Raw genomic sequence first — 16,756 nt, forward strand, 5'->3', positions numbered from 1 at the left:
CCTGCCTTCTTGATGCATATTGGCATGTGAACACAAGCAAAGAAGAAAATTAAACATGAGAAAAACATTGAAAAACAAAACACACTTTCATAATTAATTCACTAGAGGTCTGTCATGTTTCATCACCCGAACAGTTCCAGTCTGCGGAAACGAGTCATTTTGTACAGTTGAACATGCTCATTGACACAGTTATTACAGTTTTGGCTCTGGATCCGTACTCCTGGATAGGGGATGGACTCTATTCTTCTCTGGAGTTTCCCAGGGTGTGAGGCGACGGGCGAGTGTGGGGATAATCACGAGTCCCCGGCTGAGCACCACTACGTTGGAGTTTACCCCGGTGGACGAGAGGGTCAGCCTCCCTACGCCTCACGGGTTGTGGGGAAAACTCTGACTGTTGTCTGTGCATATGCACCGAACAGCAGTTCAGAGTATTCGGCCTTCTTGGAGACCCTGAATGGAGTCCTGAATAGGGCCCCAGTAGGGGACTCCATAGTGATGCTGGGTGACTTCAACGCACACGTGGGAAATTACAGGGACACCTGGAAAGGCGTGATTGGGAGGAACGGCCTCCTGATCTGAACTCAAGTGGATGTTTGTTATTAGACTTCTGTGCTAGTCATGGATTATCTATAACAAACACCATGTTCGAACATAAGGATGCTCATAAGTGTACGTGGTACCAGAGCACCCTAGGCCGAAGGTAGATGATCGATTTTGTAATCGTGTCGTCGGATCTGAGGCCATATGTTTTGGACACTCGGGTAAAGAGAGGGGCAGAGCTGTCAACCGATCACCATCTGGTGGTGAGTTGGGTCAGGGGGTGGGGAAAGACTCTGGACAGACCTGGGAAGCCCAAGCGAGTAGTGCGGGTGAACTGGGAATGTTTGGAGGAGGTCCCTGTCTGCGAGATCTTCAACTCACACCTCCGGCGGAGCTTTTCAGGCATCCCTGCGGAGGTTGGGGACATTGAACCGGAGTGGGCAATGTTCAAAGCTTCCATTGCCGAAGCCACGGTGGAAAGCTGCGGCCTCAAGGTTTTAGGTGCCGCAAGGGGTGGTAACCCTCGAACACCATGGTGGACACTGCGGGTCAGGGAAGCCGTCCGACTGAAGAAAGAGGCCTTCCGGGATTTGTTGTCCCGGAGGTCTCCGGAGGCAGTTGCAAGGTACCAACAGGCCCGAAGGGCTGCGGCCTCGGCCGTGAGGGAGGCAAAGCAGTGGGTGTGGGAAAAGTTTGGAGAAGCCATGGAGAAGAACTTTCGGTCCGCACCAAAGTGCTTCTGGAAAACCGTCCAGGGGGGGAAACGGGGAACCATTCAAGCTGTATACAGCAAAGATGGGACGCTGTTGACCTCAACCGAGGAGGTTATTGGGCGGTGGAAGGAACACTTTGAAGAACTCCTAAATCCCAACACGCCCTCTATGGTAGAGGTAGAGCCGGAGGATGATGGGGGATCAGATTCTATTTCCCTGGGGGAGGTCACTGAGGTAGTCAAACAACTCCGCAGTGGCAAAGCCCCGGGGGATTGATGAGATCCAACCAGAAATGCTGAAAGCTTTGGATGTGGAGGGGGTGTCATGGATGACACGCCTCTTCAACATTGCGTGGAAATCTGGGACAGTGCCTAAGGAGTGGCAGAATGGGGTGGTGGTTTCCCTCTTCAAAAAAGGGGATCAGAGAGTGTGTGCCAACTACAGGGGTATCACACTTCTCAGCCTCCCTGGAAAAGTTTACTCCAAGGTGCTGGAGAGGAGGGTTCGGCCGATTGTCGAACCTCGGATTGAAGAGGAACAATGCGGTTTTCATTCCTGGCCGTGGAACGACGGACCAGATCTTTACTCTCGCAAGGATCCTGGAGGGGGCCTGGGAGTATGCCCATCCGGTCTACATGTGTTTTGTGGATCTGGAGAAGGCATATGACCGGGTCCCCCGGGAGAGACTGTGGGAGGTGCTGCGGGAGTACGGGGTGGGGGGATCCCTTCTTAGGGCGATCCAATCCCTGTACGTCTAAAGCGAGAGCTGTGTCCGGGTCCTCGGCACGAAGTCGAGTTCATTCCATGTGGGGGTTGGTCTCCGCCAAGGCTGCGCTGTGTCACCAATCCTGTTTGTGATATTCATGGACAGGATATCGAGGCGTAGTCTGGGTGGGGAAGGTGTGCGGTTCGGTGGGCTGGGGATCTTATCACTGCTTTTTGCAGATGATGTTGTCTTCATGTCATCATCGGTCCGTGACCTTCAGCTCTCACTGGATCGCTTGGCAGTCGAATGTGAAGCAGCTGGGATGAGAATTAGCACCTCTAAATCTGAGGCCATGGTTCTCAGCAGGAAACCGATGGAGTGCGTACTCCAGGTAGGGAATGAGGTTTTGCCCCAAGTGAAGGAGTTCAAGTACCTGGGGGTCTTGTTCACGAGTGAGGGGACAATGGAGCGGGAGGTTGGCCGGAGAATTGGGGCAGCGGGGGCGGTATTGCACTCGCTCTATCGCACCGTTGTCACGAAAAGAGAGCTGAGCCGAAAGGCAAAGCTCTCGATCTACCGGTCAATTTTTGTTCCTACCCTCACCTATGGTCATGAAGGTTGGGTCATGACCGAAAGAACTAGGTCGCAAGTACAAGCGGCCGAAATGGGCTTCCTCAGAAGGGTGGCAGGCTTCTCCCTTAGAGAGGAGCTCGGAGTAGAGCCGCTGCTCCTTTGCATTGAAAGGAGTCAGTTGAGGTGGTTTGGGCATCTGGTAAGGATGCCCCCTGGCCGCCTCCCTAGGGAGGTGTTTCAGGCACGTCCAGCTGGGAGGAGGCCTCGGGGAAGACCCAGGACTAGGTGGAGAGATTACATCTCCACACTGGCCTGGGAACGCCTCGGGTCCCCCAGTCAGAGTTGGTTAATGTGGCTCGGGATAGGGAAGTTTGGGGCCCCCTGCTGGAGCAGCTGCCCCCGCGGCCTGACTTCGGATAAGCGGTTGAAGATGGATGGATGGATGGAATTTTAACAAAACTTGTTACACTCTTCTTTATGAAAAGGAAATAAAAAGAGAGTGAACCATTTCAGGTCACTTTTCCAATTTTGGCAGTACCTGATTTCGTTGGGTAAGATTTTCCATAAAATGTCTCTGTTAGCTCCATTAAAAGGTGTTGGCCTAGTTGTGTAAATGAATAAGGGAATATTAACACTTCAGAACTAGAAAATAAGAATAACTGAAAAACTGTTGAAAAGAAGGCAACTGTATGTACTGGCATGGAGTGTAGAGATGAGTGGATGTTTTCAGTTCATTCTCTATGGGAGCTGAGCGCCAGGCTCATTTGGGGAGTGTGAGATTAACAGCAGAGCAGAGCAAATGGTGAGAGCATAAAACATTTAGATATTATACATTTTATGCAAATGAGTGTCAAAAAACCCAGTGAATTAATTCTATTAAAGTAGTGACATCTGGATTCAATGATTAAATCACATTGTTATATTTTACAAACTTCATTCATATTTCAAATGCAGTTTGCACTTTTTACTAATGCTTTGGCTGGATTAACAAAATTGCAATAAATTGATACAGTATATATTGTATGTCTTGGACATTCAGAAATTAAGCTTGATTTCTCCAATTATAATCATGTATAAATTATGATTTTGTGTATGGAAAGACCATGCTGATGGCAAAATCACTGCTATACACCATTGTTCATGAAAATCAGGAGATAGCGGTTACAGAAATACTCAAACCATCCCATCTGAAACCAACAATAATGCCACGGACAAACGCTAAGATATTGTTTTTTCCCCATTCTGATGGTTGATGTGAACATTAACTGAAGCTCCTGACCCAGATCTGCATGATTGAATGCACTGCACTGCTGCCACCCGATTGGCTGATTAGATAATCATATGAAGAAGTATACAAATAAAGTGCTCAGTGGGTGTAAGGTTAAGTATGAAATAAGTATGAATTGCATGTTTCGATATTTTGATTGATTTAAAGCTGGCAAGTTTCCATGTTACATCTTTTCTGAACCCTTTAAACCAAAATGTGACTTTGTTATAAGATTGCAACAAATACTTAATAACATGTTAATAACTCATACTTAAGTTAATAACCAAATGCAAAATAAAATAAAATCAGTAAACATCATATAATGCATCTTTTCTGATGACTGAGGCTTTGGAGTGACCTAAGAGTAACCCACTGATATTTCCAACAAACAAACACACAGTGGAAACAACAGTTATATTGTGCAAAACTCTCTCAGAGATTAGTTTCAGCATACCATTGCAATTCAATTATCACAGCTGTAGCTACAAACTGAAGATAAAATTAAAGTCTCTCAAGAAGACCGTCTCAGAAATATATAAATAAATAAAAACAATTTATGGAAAGAAAGAGCTAAGAGAAATCTTTTGAGAAACAAATTCGATTTGCTTAAAGAGTGTAATTATACATCTAAAGGCATATTTCCCAGCAACTACAAGCTGGCGTCTCACCGGGAGAAAAACACAAGTGGAGAAGGTGTTGAGAGAATCAATGGAGCTATAAAAACAGTTGAACTTTTCCCAGTTCTTTCCTTTAAAATGAGAAGAATGGGTCAACGGGTTCTAAAGCGGTATCGTGATTATAAGCAGTATATTTTTTGGCAGTGTTGGGGAAGCCACTTTGAAACTGTTGCTTTCCAAGCCACTCACTGAAGTACTATATATTTAGAATAGATTTTAGGCAATATATTTTACCTAATGATATCTGATTATAAAATTTTATATAAGTAACAGCAATGAACTTAAATAAATGTACACTAAATACTACAAAAACTACAATACAGACTGATTTTTATAACTGAGTTAAAAACATAATGGTATAGTGTTGTCATGCTACACTGCTGCCAGTTGAAAAAACAACTTGTTGAAAAGCTACAGTATTTTGAACAGCTGATCTACACTCACGCTACTGAAAAATTTAGTTAAATCAGTAATGTTGCTACTTTTAGTTTGTTAATCCCAACCACTGGTTCTTTGAAGGCATTGTCTTGATAAAAACAGAATGTTGTGGGTATCAAAAATCTCTAGCTTTATCATAATATAAAAAGTGTGCTCTTGAAAATAACTAATCTAGATTATTAGAGTTTTTATAATACTGCATTTTCAGTATAAGCAGCATGTTATTGACCAAAATGAATCTAGAGCTGTATCACGATTTATGCCGTATACTTCTGAAGAATAAGATCATAATTAAAATAGTTGAACATCACAGGATTTAAATCTTATAATATCAACTACATCAAAGACATTCAGCATTTTATAATACTCACACATTAGTTCAGATAATAATCATACATTAGCACCTTCAGAAGTGCATCAAGATTAATGGATCGCAGGATGCTTCATCTTTGCATTAAAGGTCATCATACACAACCTTTCAAAAGATGCTTTTAATTAGTGCAGCATAGAATTAGGAGTCATGAAACATCATCATTTCATCCACTACAAAATCATATAGGTAGTTGCTAGGAGATGGTGAAATAATTTCATCCTCTGGGTTTATGATTCTGTTTGTGTCTCTACCCACTGGCCCGCTGTTTAGAGAGCCGGGGGCTGGGTTGTGAGTGTTGCTCATGAGGCCTGGGGAGCGCTCTTCTAGGAAAGACTTAGATGGGATACTTATCTCTGATTAAAAAAGAAGGGCTTTCTTGATGGCGCTGTTGATTGGTCCCACATGACTGCATTCCAGAATCTACACAGAATGGGAGACTGTTGCTCATGAACTGCCCAGAGACAAACTCTGACTTATAAACAAGAACAAATATTTATCTCTCTCTACTCTCTCTCTCTCTCTCTCTCTCTCTCTCTCACACTCAAAGATATGTTCTCTTTTTCTTAAGAAGCCAATGAATATTTAAGAAGCCAATGAATATTTAATTATCATATTGTTTAGAAGCAGGAAATTATAACACAAACACCATAATTACCCCAATGTTCTGACATAAGACTTCAGATCTAACCACTGCAGTTTAAATGGGTAGTTGACTCCAAAATAAAAAATTCCGTCATCCCTTACTCACCCTTATGTTGTTCCAAACCCAATTGACTTCCTTTCTTCCAGGGGAACACAAACAGAAATGTTAGGCCCATTCACTTTCATTGTATTAAAAATTATGCAGTGAAAGTGAATTGAGTGTGAGGCTAACACACTGCCTAACATCTCCTTTTTTTCTCTCCACAACAGTAAAATGTGAACAACATGAGTGTGAGCAAATGACAGAATTTTCATTTTGGCATTTAAATGTCTAAATTTGATCAGTCCAATCAACTCACTCCTTCCACAGATCAGTTGCTTTAAACTGAAAATTGTATAACTGACCCACCCTAATGTCGCTAGAAACTTTTGACATTATCCCTTTGAACACAAAAAAGGTATTATAAAAATGTCAAAGCTGCTCTTTTCTATATGATTAAAATACACTTCTAACAACTGGTTGTCAAGTTCAGATGCAATTTAGCTTAAAAAATATAATTATAGATCAGGATTTTAACTCGGGGCCCATTGCTCATAAATTAAATGTACATCACTACATGTCTAACATGAATGAAATTCATTGCTAAGTTGATTAAAACTACTTTATTTTACTTTAGGTCATGTTATATTTCACATAAGCCACTAAGTGAGCCAGGGCTGCCACTGTTGCCCCTCAAAAAAGCAATAGGCTTATTATAGGCTTTTGAGCAAAATGTCAAATGTACAACAACAATAATGAGGCACAACATTTTTTTTATGAAACAACATAAATAACAAAACATTGTTTTGGCCAACAAATATTGTAATCAATACATTGTATAGATTTATGATATTTAAAAAAAAAAACATGTGAGAACCATAAAAAGGTGACAACATGACCCGACCTGACTTGTGAAAAATACCTTGGCCCTAACACATCTAAACCTTTCAATAAAAATCTGCCTTCATAATATGACCAGTATGGTTTGATTATGTTCATTTGTTTACCCAAGAGCTATAACTAAAACATGATGATAGTGAATTTACTTTGTAGGTAAATTTCGCAAAAAAATGTCCATTGCACTTTTGCCTTCAAGTATTATTTTAACTGAGATATAGCCTTTGTGACAACTTAGATTTTCTGAGTGTCAACTAGCCCCAGTCTCCTCTATTACACCATTTTTTTTTTTGTATTTCAGTATTTCATAGAGTTAAACATCATTGAATAAACCAAGAGTATACATTACTCAGTGTTATGTTAAAATGGGACTCCAGTCAACTCTGAGAATGCTCAGCTAAAGCCAAAACATCAATTAAACTAGGACCTTAGTCACAAAGCAACAATTCACAGGCCTGTGGGGTTTAGTGTTTTTATAAATTCTGTAACATGAAAAGTCCTCAACATTAAGATGCTTTAAAGACTCACTTTATGGAGGTTGGTCATACATGCTACACACACACACACACACACACACACACACACACAAAACATGGGGATGAAGCAGCTCAAGGGAGAAGGAGTTGCCAAGAAACTCCCACACCAAAGTTAGTAATGATCTAAGATAGCACAGAAGTTAACTGAGGATAGCAAATAAACTTTATATTAAAAGAGTTACTGGTAAAAATATGTACTGTCTCACTACTCATGATTAAAAGAGGAATTTTGCAGCAAAGATACCAATAAATAAAAACAGAAAATGTGTCCTTCAGTTCTCTGTTCACGCTTGTAAAAAGCTAAACTAATTTTTAACTTCAAACATAGTCCTTTCACATTTGAACAGCAATTTTTCAAGGCTGGTTAATTGCATGGCTACCAGTAGCAGCACCAAAAATCAATTGGCTACAATAAATAGAGTCAAAAATGTATATAATAAGATGTTTCTGAGATACAATTCAAAAATACATAATTAGTGGTATAATCGCCAAAAGTGAGCGAAATGATGATTTAATCAGATGAGGTTTTTAAGGTGAATATTAGATGGGTGTTTTAATGAGTAAAATGTACCTCCCTAACCTAAAACATTAAAGTAAACCTAACCAATAGTGTCTTAAAAGATACTGTAAATGAGAAGTGAACAAAACAGACATCCTTAATCTAAACCAACACCTAAACCTAACCGATTTTAAAAGTTTTTTTAAAAGCAAATGTACATCAATGCATATTGTACAGCTTCTATGACACTTTCGGTTCAATTACACTTGCGTTTTGAGCATCCTTGGCTGAGCTGAAGGCTCTGTCTCCAAGCCCAAATTCTAAAACTCTTTCAGGTGATTAGCGGAAGCTAACCACATTGGAATAACTGTGAAAATGTAGTAGGTCTATAATACAAGCGTTAAAATGTATCGCTTTTCAAATGATGCATTAGAATAAAAGTGTTTTGATATAATAACATATCAGGGTGTGAGTAATAGTGCAGAAAATAAGTGTATAATCAGCCATAGTGCCTGTGATTTGTGTGAAAGTGAATAAAACGCACAGTTGTTATAGAGCCTCTAGTTTTTATTTCACCAGGAAACAGCAGCACACAAGTTTGCAAAAATGTTGTTATAGTAATGTTAATTTTATGAGACTAAGTTGGTAACAATGCCTGTTTGTACAGTAACGTTTGGTTACGTATGTTACCTCCGTTCCCGAGGGAGGGAACGACACGTTGTGTCGGAGAAGCGACACTAGGGGTCTCTCTTGAGCGCCGATAGTCACCTCTGACCTATTGAAAAGGGCCAATGGGAGTTGGTAGTCAGTATTTGCATACCCCGTCCCCGGACATACGGGTATTTAAGCGGGGCAAATACGGAAGTTTAGTCAGGATTTTTCTGAGGAGCCGGAATGGTCCGGCCACAACAGTGGCTCGGTTCAGTGACATGGCGGAGGAAAGACACAACGTGTCGCTCCTTCCCTCGGGGAACGGAGGTTACATACGTAACCAAACGTTCCCCTTCTGTCGCTCTCTCCACGTTGTGTCGGAGAAGTGACACTAGGGGACCAATTCCAATCTTGCCAGGAGCTGAACCATGTACGTGAACTGCCGATACAGAGGCGGGCAGGGATTTCATCCAGTGCCGCGCATCGTCTGTACCTGGCTGCACGCACTCTTCCCCAATGCCCCATAAGAACATCGGAGTCCTTCTAGTTACCCTGGGAGGGGAACAAGGCGATGTTTGCCAACATGGGAACGGGCCAGCCTGGCTGGGCCTCTTTTCTCTATGTTTCTCGCATAGAGCAATCACGGCCGGGCCCTTACACGCATATAGGGAAGGGGTCTTACCCAGACCCTGTGGAGACCACACCTGCCCTTTTTCTTGGGGAGGAAAAGTGGTAGACACGTCACACGACCGTCTTAGGGCTCGTGTGGAAAGTATGGTGCGGTGGTAGATTCAGCCTCGAAAGGGGGGAGTTGCTACAGCACGGCGACCGACACGGGGGTCCGCTCGTAAGGGGACAGAACCGTGGAATTACACACAGGGGGAGTCCGAGCAGGAGGCCTTACCTGTGGAGCACCTATACCAGTACAGGGTAGCCATCAGGGTACCCGCAGTGGCTTGGGTCGGCGAGTTCCTCCGCTGAACCGCGGACCCGGAGGGCTGGGGAGGAATCGACCAGGGGCCCGACTCGGAGTGAGGCGCCCTGGGAAGAAGGCGCACTACTTTACCTTGACGCCAGGAAAAGGGCGCTGGGCGCAAGCGATCCACCCTGCCGGTCGGTCTACGTGTTACTGAGTTCTACGGGCTCGGACCTGACAAAACACGAGACGCAACTGACTCAACGCGGAGGTTGTAAAACCTCGCGAAGGTATTGGGTGTTGCCCAACCCGCGGCTCTACAGATGTCTGCTAGGGAGGTGCCCTTGGCCAGTGCCCACGAGGAGGCAACACCCCTTGTTGAGTGAGCTCGGACCCGCAAGGGTAGGGGCATGGCCTGCGTGTGATAAGTCAGTGTGATGGCGTCGACAACCCAGTGGGCGAGCCTCTGTTTGGAGACGGCATTCCCTTTCTGCCGTCCCCCAAAGCAGACAAAGAGCTGCTCAGAGCGTCTGGTGCTCTGTGTGCGGTCCAGGTAAATGCGCAGGGCGCGCACTGGACACAGCAACGAAAGGGCTGGGTCTGCCTCCTCCCAGGGCAGCGCTTGCAGGTTCACTACCTGATCTCGGAATGGTGTGGTAGGAACCTTGGGCACATAGCCCGGTCGCGGTCTTAGGATCACAGACGTATCTGCCGGACCGAACTCCAGGCAAGTGTCGCTGACAGAGAACGCTTGCAGGTCCCCGACCCTCTTGATGGAGGCGAACGCGATCAGCAGGGCCGTCTTAAGAGAGAGGGCCCTGAGTCCAACTGATTCGAGCAGCTCGAAGGGAGGTCTCTGGAGTCCTGCCAAGACTACCGAGAGATCCCAGGAGGAAACTAGGCCTGGCCGGGAGGGATTCAACCTCCGGGCGCCTCTCAGGAACCTGAGGATCAGGTCGTGCTTACCCAAAGACTTGCCGTCTACAGGATCATGGTGGGCGGCGATAGCGGCAACTTACACCTTGAGGGTGGACGGGGACAGCCTCCTGTCCAGCCTCTCCTGTAGGAACCGAAGCACTGACCTAATCACGCATCTCTGCGGGTCTTCGCTCGGAAGAACACCAATCTGCGAACAAGCGCCACTTTAGGGCGTAAAGGTGCCTGGTAGAGGGGCTCTGGCTTGGTTGATTGTATTCACAACGGTCGCCGGTAAGCCGGCTAGCTCTTCCGCGTCCCGCCCAGGGACCAGACGTGGAGGTTCCAGAGGTCTGGGCGCGGGTGCCAGAGCTGCGCCCGCCCCTGAGAGAGGAGGTCCTTTCTTAGGGGAATCCGCCAGGGAGGAGCTTTCACGAGGAGCCTGAGTTCCGAGAACCAAGTCCGAAGTGGGCCAGTAGGAGGCCACCAACGTGACTTGCTCCTCGCCCTCCCTGACCTTGCACAGCACCGGTGCAAGAAGGCTCACTGGGGAAATGCGTACTTGCGCAGCCCTGAGGGCCAGCTGTGTGCCAGCTGCCTGTCCCGAGGGGAGCCTCTGTTAGGGCGCACCAGAGCGGGCAGTGGGAGGTTTCCTGGGCGGCAAACAGGTCTACCTGGGCCTTGCCAAACCGCTCCCAAATCAGCTGGACCGACTGGGGTGAAGCCTCCACTCCCCGCCACGCAGGCGCTGTCATGATAGCGCGTCCGCTACGACGCTGAGCTTGCCGGGATGTGAGTGGCACGCAGCTGACTTGAGTCGCTGCTGGCTCCATAGGAGGAGACGGCGGGCGAAGTTGTGATATGTGGCGGAGCGCGCACGCCTTGGCGATTTATGTACACCACCACCGTGGTGCTGTCCTATCTCACGAGGACATGTTTGTCCCGAACTAACGGGAGGAACTTCCTGAGAGCAAGAAGGACGGTCAACAACTCCAGGCAATTGATGTGCCAACGCAGCGGGGCCCCTTTCCAACGGCCCGCTGCTGTGTGCCCGCTGCACACGGCACCCCACCCGGACCGGGAGGTGTCGGTTGTGACCAGAACGTGTCGGGACACCTGCTTCAGGGGCACTCCTGCCCGTAGAAAGCAGAGGTCTGTCCAGGGTCGGAGTGTTTTGAGGCAGGCGGGGGTGATCCTTACCTGATGCGTGCCGTGGTGCCATGCTTGTCTCGGGACTCGAGTCTGGAGCCAGTGCTGGAGTGGTCTCATATGCATAAACCCCAACGGCGCGACCGCCGCGGAGGAAAGGGACCACTGTGCCTGGCTTGAAGGAAGCAAGGCAGTCCAGCACCGACTGAGCACGCTCGCTCGCTCGTGAGGCGTGCTGTCATTGAGACTGAGTCTAACTCCAACCTGAGAAAAGAGATGCTCTGAACCGGAGTGAGCTTGCTCTTTTCCCAGCTGACCTGAAGCCCAAGCGGCTGAGGTGCCGGAGCACCTGGTCTCTGTGTGTGCATAGTAACTCTCGAGAGTGTGCTAGGATGAGCCAGTCGTCGAGGTAGTTGAGAATGCGGATGCCGGCTACTCGTAGCGGGGCAAGGGCTGCCTCTGCGACTTTCGTGAAGACGCGAGGGGACAGAGACAGGCCAAAGGGGAGGACTTTGTACTGAAACACCTGGCCGTCGAATGCGAACCGTAAGAAGGGTCGGTGTCATGGCAGAATTGAGACGTGGAAGTACGCATCCTTCAGGTCTACCGCTGCGAACCAATCTAGATGCTGAACGCCAGCCAGAATATTTCTCTGCGTGAGCATTTTGAACGGGAGTTTTAACAAGGCCCGATTGAAAACTGGGGGTGTGGCAAATGAAAAAACAAAGGATTCTCCTCCCGGCCCTCCACCGGGGGATGGAGCGGTCTTACCACCTCCGGAGCTAACGTCTTCGGCTCTGGGTCGGCTGTCTCAGGAACGCTTGGGAGCCTTCCGGGTCCTGGAGGGGGTTCATGAGACAGGGGGCGTGCGCCGTCTGCGGAGTGCTCGACGCTGGGGCTGAGAGCTGGGCCCGGGTTGAGGCGGAGCAGGAGCTGGTTTCCTCGCAGGGGGACGCCCTCGGCGGGCAGACGGGGCAGGGCCCGTAGCGGCAGGTCTGCGGACTCGGGAGGATAGACAGAGCTCATCAGCTTCGGACTCGGGAGGATAGACAGCCAGGCCGTGAGGCGAGCTGCTATCGCCGCGAGCGTGGACGGAGACCAGCGAGCGTGTCGGGGAACGGGAGGTTCGAGGGGGGTTACCCGGCGAAACTGCACCCGCTGCTGCCCCCAAATCGCCCCCAGCGCCAACCGCACCGTCCTCAATCCCGTGGGAACGAGGAGCAATGCGGGGTGCAGCTGGGGTGGCTTGCTTTCTGTTGAAAGCAAGCCGCGACCGCAACGTGGTCATGGTCATGTTCTCGCAGTGAGAACATGAACCATCCACAAACGCCGCCGGTGTGATCGCGGCCCAAACACACGAGACAGCGCCTGTGGCCGTCTGAAGCGGAGAGCACTCTACCGCATCCAGGAACGACACAGGGGTGGAAAGGCATCTTGAAAAAGATGCGTCCTTAAAAGTACGTTCAACGCCGCTGTGTTTGCTCTTTTAGAGGAAATTACTCTTTTAGTAAAAACTCTTTTAATACACAGTGTGTGTGTATGTGTCTGCGCTGTCGAAGCGCTCAGGGGCAACAATGCACGGCGTGCAACGAGAAGGAGAAAGCCGCTGTTGTGCGCCGTCAAGATCCAACAGCATGCAGCTCGTCAGAGGAAAACAGGAACGTTTGAGTGGTGTGTAACTCGCAGCAAACTGCAGACAGACCATCGGCTCCGAAGAAATTTTCTGACTAAACTTCCGTATTTGCCCCGCTTAAATACCCGTATGTCCGGGGGCGGGGTATCCAAATACTGACTGCCAACTCCCATTGGCACTTTTCAATAGGTCAGAGGTGAATATCGGCGCTCAAGAGAGACCCCTAGTGTCGCTTCTCCGACACAACGTGGAGAGAGCGACAGAAGGGGAACATTAGTTCAATTTGTTAATTTCTCAAACTTTTTATTTGTTATTATTTTATTTGTCATTTAGATGCTTTCTTACCAAATGTAACTCCCTGGACACTTATTAGAGTATCAGCCTTAGAGAAACCTGGTTTTAAGTATGTTGTTCGAGGCCATGATGGGGACTTTGTTTTGTGGATTATATGTCCCTTGGATTAGCCGAGTCACAGTTTTGGACACATTTTACTTCACAGGCGTATAGACTGGAAAACCAGGCAACAAAAAAAAACTCTCTAGGAACTGATCCGTTTTTTTTTTCTTTCTGATATGTTTAACACAACAGGGATCACACCTGCAGGCTGCTGATTTTAATCTTCATTACATACATCCTTGCACCACCACGATATATGTGATAGTATCAGACCTGAGTATATTTTATGTAAAAGATCTTGTCTGCGATGTAAGATCATTTACTCATTTCCCTTCAAATGTCACTGTATTTCTGCTGGCCTAAAACCAACTTTCAACATATATATATTTTCATTTAGGATTTGCTCTACACATGGCATATTTCATGAGGTGGAAAACCCCAGAAACCTCTTATCATTCTCAGCATGTTGGCTCTGTCTATTCCATATAAGACACATCCAGAGTATTTATGCTCCTGTAGGAGGGTGGAATGTTCATGGTTGAGAGCTCTGCACTTTTATCAATCATGTTTAGGGTCTTGATTGGGGCTTTTCTCCTGACCTCTGTGATTATGGTTTTAGGGAATGATGTTAATCAATGTCTACTCCAGAGCTGCTGTGGTATGACATATCTTAGCCCATTTCTTAACCAGCCCGCAGCAAACTTCAATGAATTTATAGCCTCAGCATATGAGCTTAAAGTCTGTTTAAAGCATGATGTAGTTCTATTATTCTAAAATAGATATAAGCCTTGTGAACCGCAAGGGAGCTCTGTTTTGACTGCCCCATTGTTGCTATGAGACACCTTTTATTCAGACCTTTGAATCCATGATGGCCTGTTAGCAAAAAAAACCATCAGGGAACCCAAAGTGAAGAGAAAATTATGAGCTAAAGACACTTGCTCTGTACGATGGGGATTAGAAGAAGATAAAATGGGAAGTTTTGGATCAAAAAGAGGCCTGCACACTGGGGTTAATGGGTTTATACATAAACCAAAAGATTACAATTTGAAAAATGAATTTTTTCAAAGCCTGCAGTTTAAGTAATAATTGATGTCAGCAGAGAGTACAAATAATTTTTATCTGGAAGCTTTATGTTTGACCTTTATCAATAAGACAAGACAAAAATACAGTAAAATGTCTTGTTTTCAGGAAAAAATATATCTTACTGTACAATAGACACAGTTCAGCTTGTCCAACCAAATCATAATTAAAGCTTTAGGACTTAAGGCCTAATTAGGGTACACTGTAAATAAAATATTATTAGCATGTTTTAATAGGAATACTTAATACAGTAGCTCAACTGTTTTTTTTTTTTGTTTTTTTAAAGAGTAGCTTTTTCAGTACAAGTCACTTTCTCTAACAAGCTGCAGTGTAGAATGACTGAAAGTTAACTAAACAAATTTTGCTATCTTTTATATCACAAAATACTGTATGTCACTGCTCATCACTATATTTTCATCTTATATATATTTTATAAGATAGTGCCCGTTTGGTAGCTAGCAGCATAGATAACTACTTTTAAAATAGACTGACTGTATAATTATTTTAAATCATCAGAATCAGAATGAGCTTTATTGCCAAGTATGCTTACACATTCAAGGAATTTGTTTTGGTGACAGAAGCTTCCAGTGCACACACAATACAACAAGACAGAGATAATAAAAACAAAACTAGAATTAAAATAAAAAGTTAACAAAAACTATAAGTATATATAGAAATACACAATAAGACAAAAATATACTGTATATATACGTATGTACAAATACAAATCTGATTCAAGGGAATGTATGGCAGAAGAGAAAGTGTATGTTGGATAAATATAAATAGACTAAGATGTGTATTGCACATAATTATTGCTCAGTGGGGCAGTTTTAACTGTTCATGCGATGGATAGCCTGAGGGGAAAAAACTGATCCTGTGCCTGACGGTTCTGGTGCTCAGTGCTCTGTAGCGCCGACCAGAAGGCAACCATTCAAAAAGGTAGTGGGCAGGGTCAGTGGGGTCTGGTCTATTCAGATGTTACAGGATATGATGCAATCCCATGTTGACTGCATCATCCACAGACCAGCAAATTGAAGGGGATCTAGAAAGAGTCAAGTGTGTTCAGATTTCCGGAATGGCTTCACTCAGTCAGGTTTCTGTTTCTTGAGATTATTTCACCAATATTATATGTTTTTTATGGTTTTGATTTAACTCATAGGCATACAAGCCGTATCTATGTGATAATTTAGTCAAAGTGTAGGGGTGAAACGTTTCTGGCAGGCAATGACACAGGAGCAGACGATGATATGATGACGAACCAAAGTGCAGTTTATTTACAATAGTGAAATCCAAAAACCATAAATCCAAACGTGAAACATAAACAAAACATAAACATTTTTAGATTGACTCTATTAGATTAAACTTGACTTCACTATGACTACATACGATGCTACACCAACAATACTCGACAAAGGACAATGGCAAACATGAGGGCTTAAATACATGGACATGGGGAAACATAAGCCAATGAACAAACATAACTCTAAACAAGATAACAAGACAATAAGCATAAACCAATTACATGAAAGAACCGATAACAAGACTAAGAACCAATGAAAACAAGACACATAAACATGGAGGAAAAACAGGACATCACATGACTAGGAAACGGGAACAAAACATGACCAAAAACACATCTAGACATGACAAGGTGCTTTCAGCGTAACTACTAGAATTTCTGTGGGTCCCTTTTCAACCCACTAGCAACGGCTGTCTGTCCATGTTGACATCATGTGACTATTACATTGTTACACATGATTCCATATTGTTATGCACCCATTAGAGTTTATGCACTTGATAAATGGTTAGACAATGTTTTTTTTTCTCATCTTCTCTGGTGTGCTGAGGGGTCGCCATTCCTTGTTAAAACTGTGTATGTTTACTGTTAGTTTACTGTAGAATCTCACTGACTCTCTTTATGATTTATTTTCCATATGAATACATTTGTTGCAATATGTTGCATTTTGGGCTTCTTAAAATCTGACAGGTCGGGTTCGGGCTTAAAATCGGGTTCAGGTCGTGTCTTGTCACAAAGTCTCAAGTATGGGTCAGGTTTGAGCTTCATTTTCAGGCCTGTGCTGAATTTTAAGCCCAACTACATTCCAAGAGAGGTCA

At 45.2% G+C, this 16,756-nt stretch overlaps 1 protein-coding gene across 2 annotated transcripts in view; it reads right to left on the reverse strand.

Annotated features, from left to right (window-relative positions):
- The window catches only part of LOC127657199 (glutamate receptor ionotropic, delta-1-like), a 422,482-nt gene that overhangs the window by 144,430 nt on the left and 261,296 nt on the right, over positions 1-16,756 (reverse strand). The window lies entirely within an intron of this gene.

This window comes from Xyrauchen texanus, chromosome 16, assembly GCF_025860055.1.
Source record: "Xyrauchen texanus isolate HMW12.3.18 chromosome 16, RBS_HiC_50CHRs, whole genome shotgun sequence".
Classification (NCBI taxonomy): Eukaryota; Metazoa; Chordata; class Actinopteri; order Cypriniformes; family Catostomidae; genus Xyrauchen; species Xyrauchen texanus.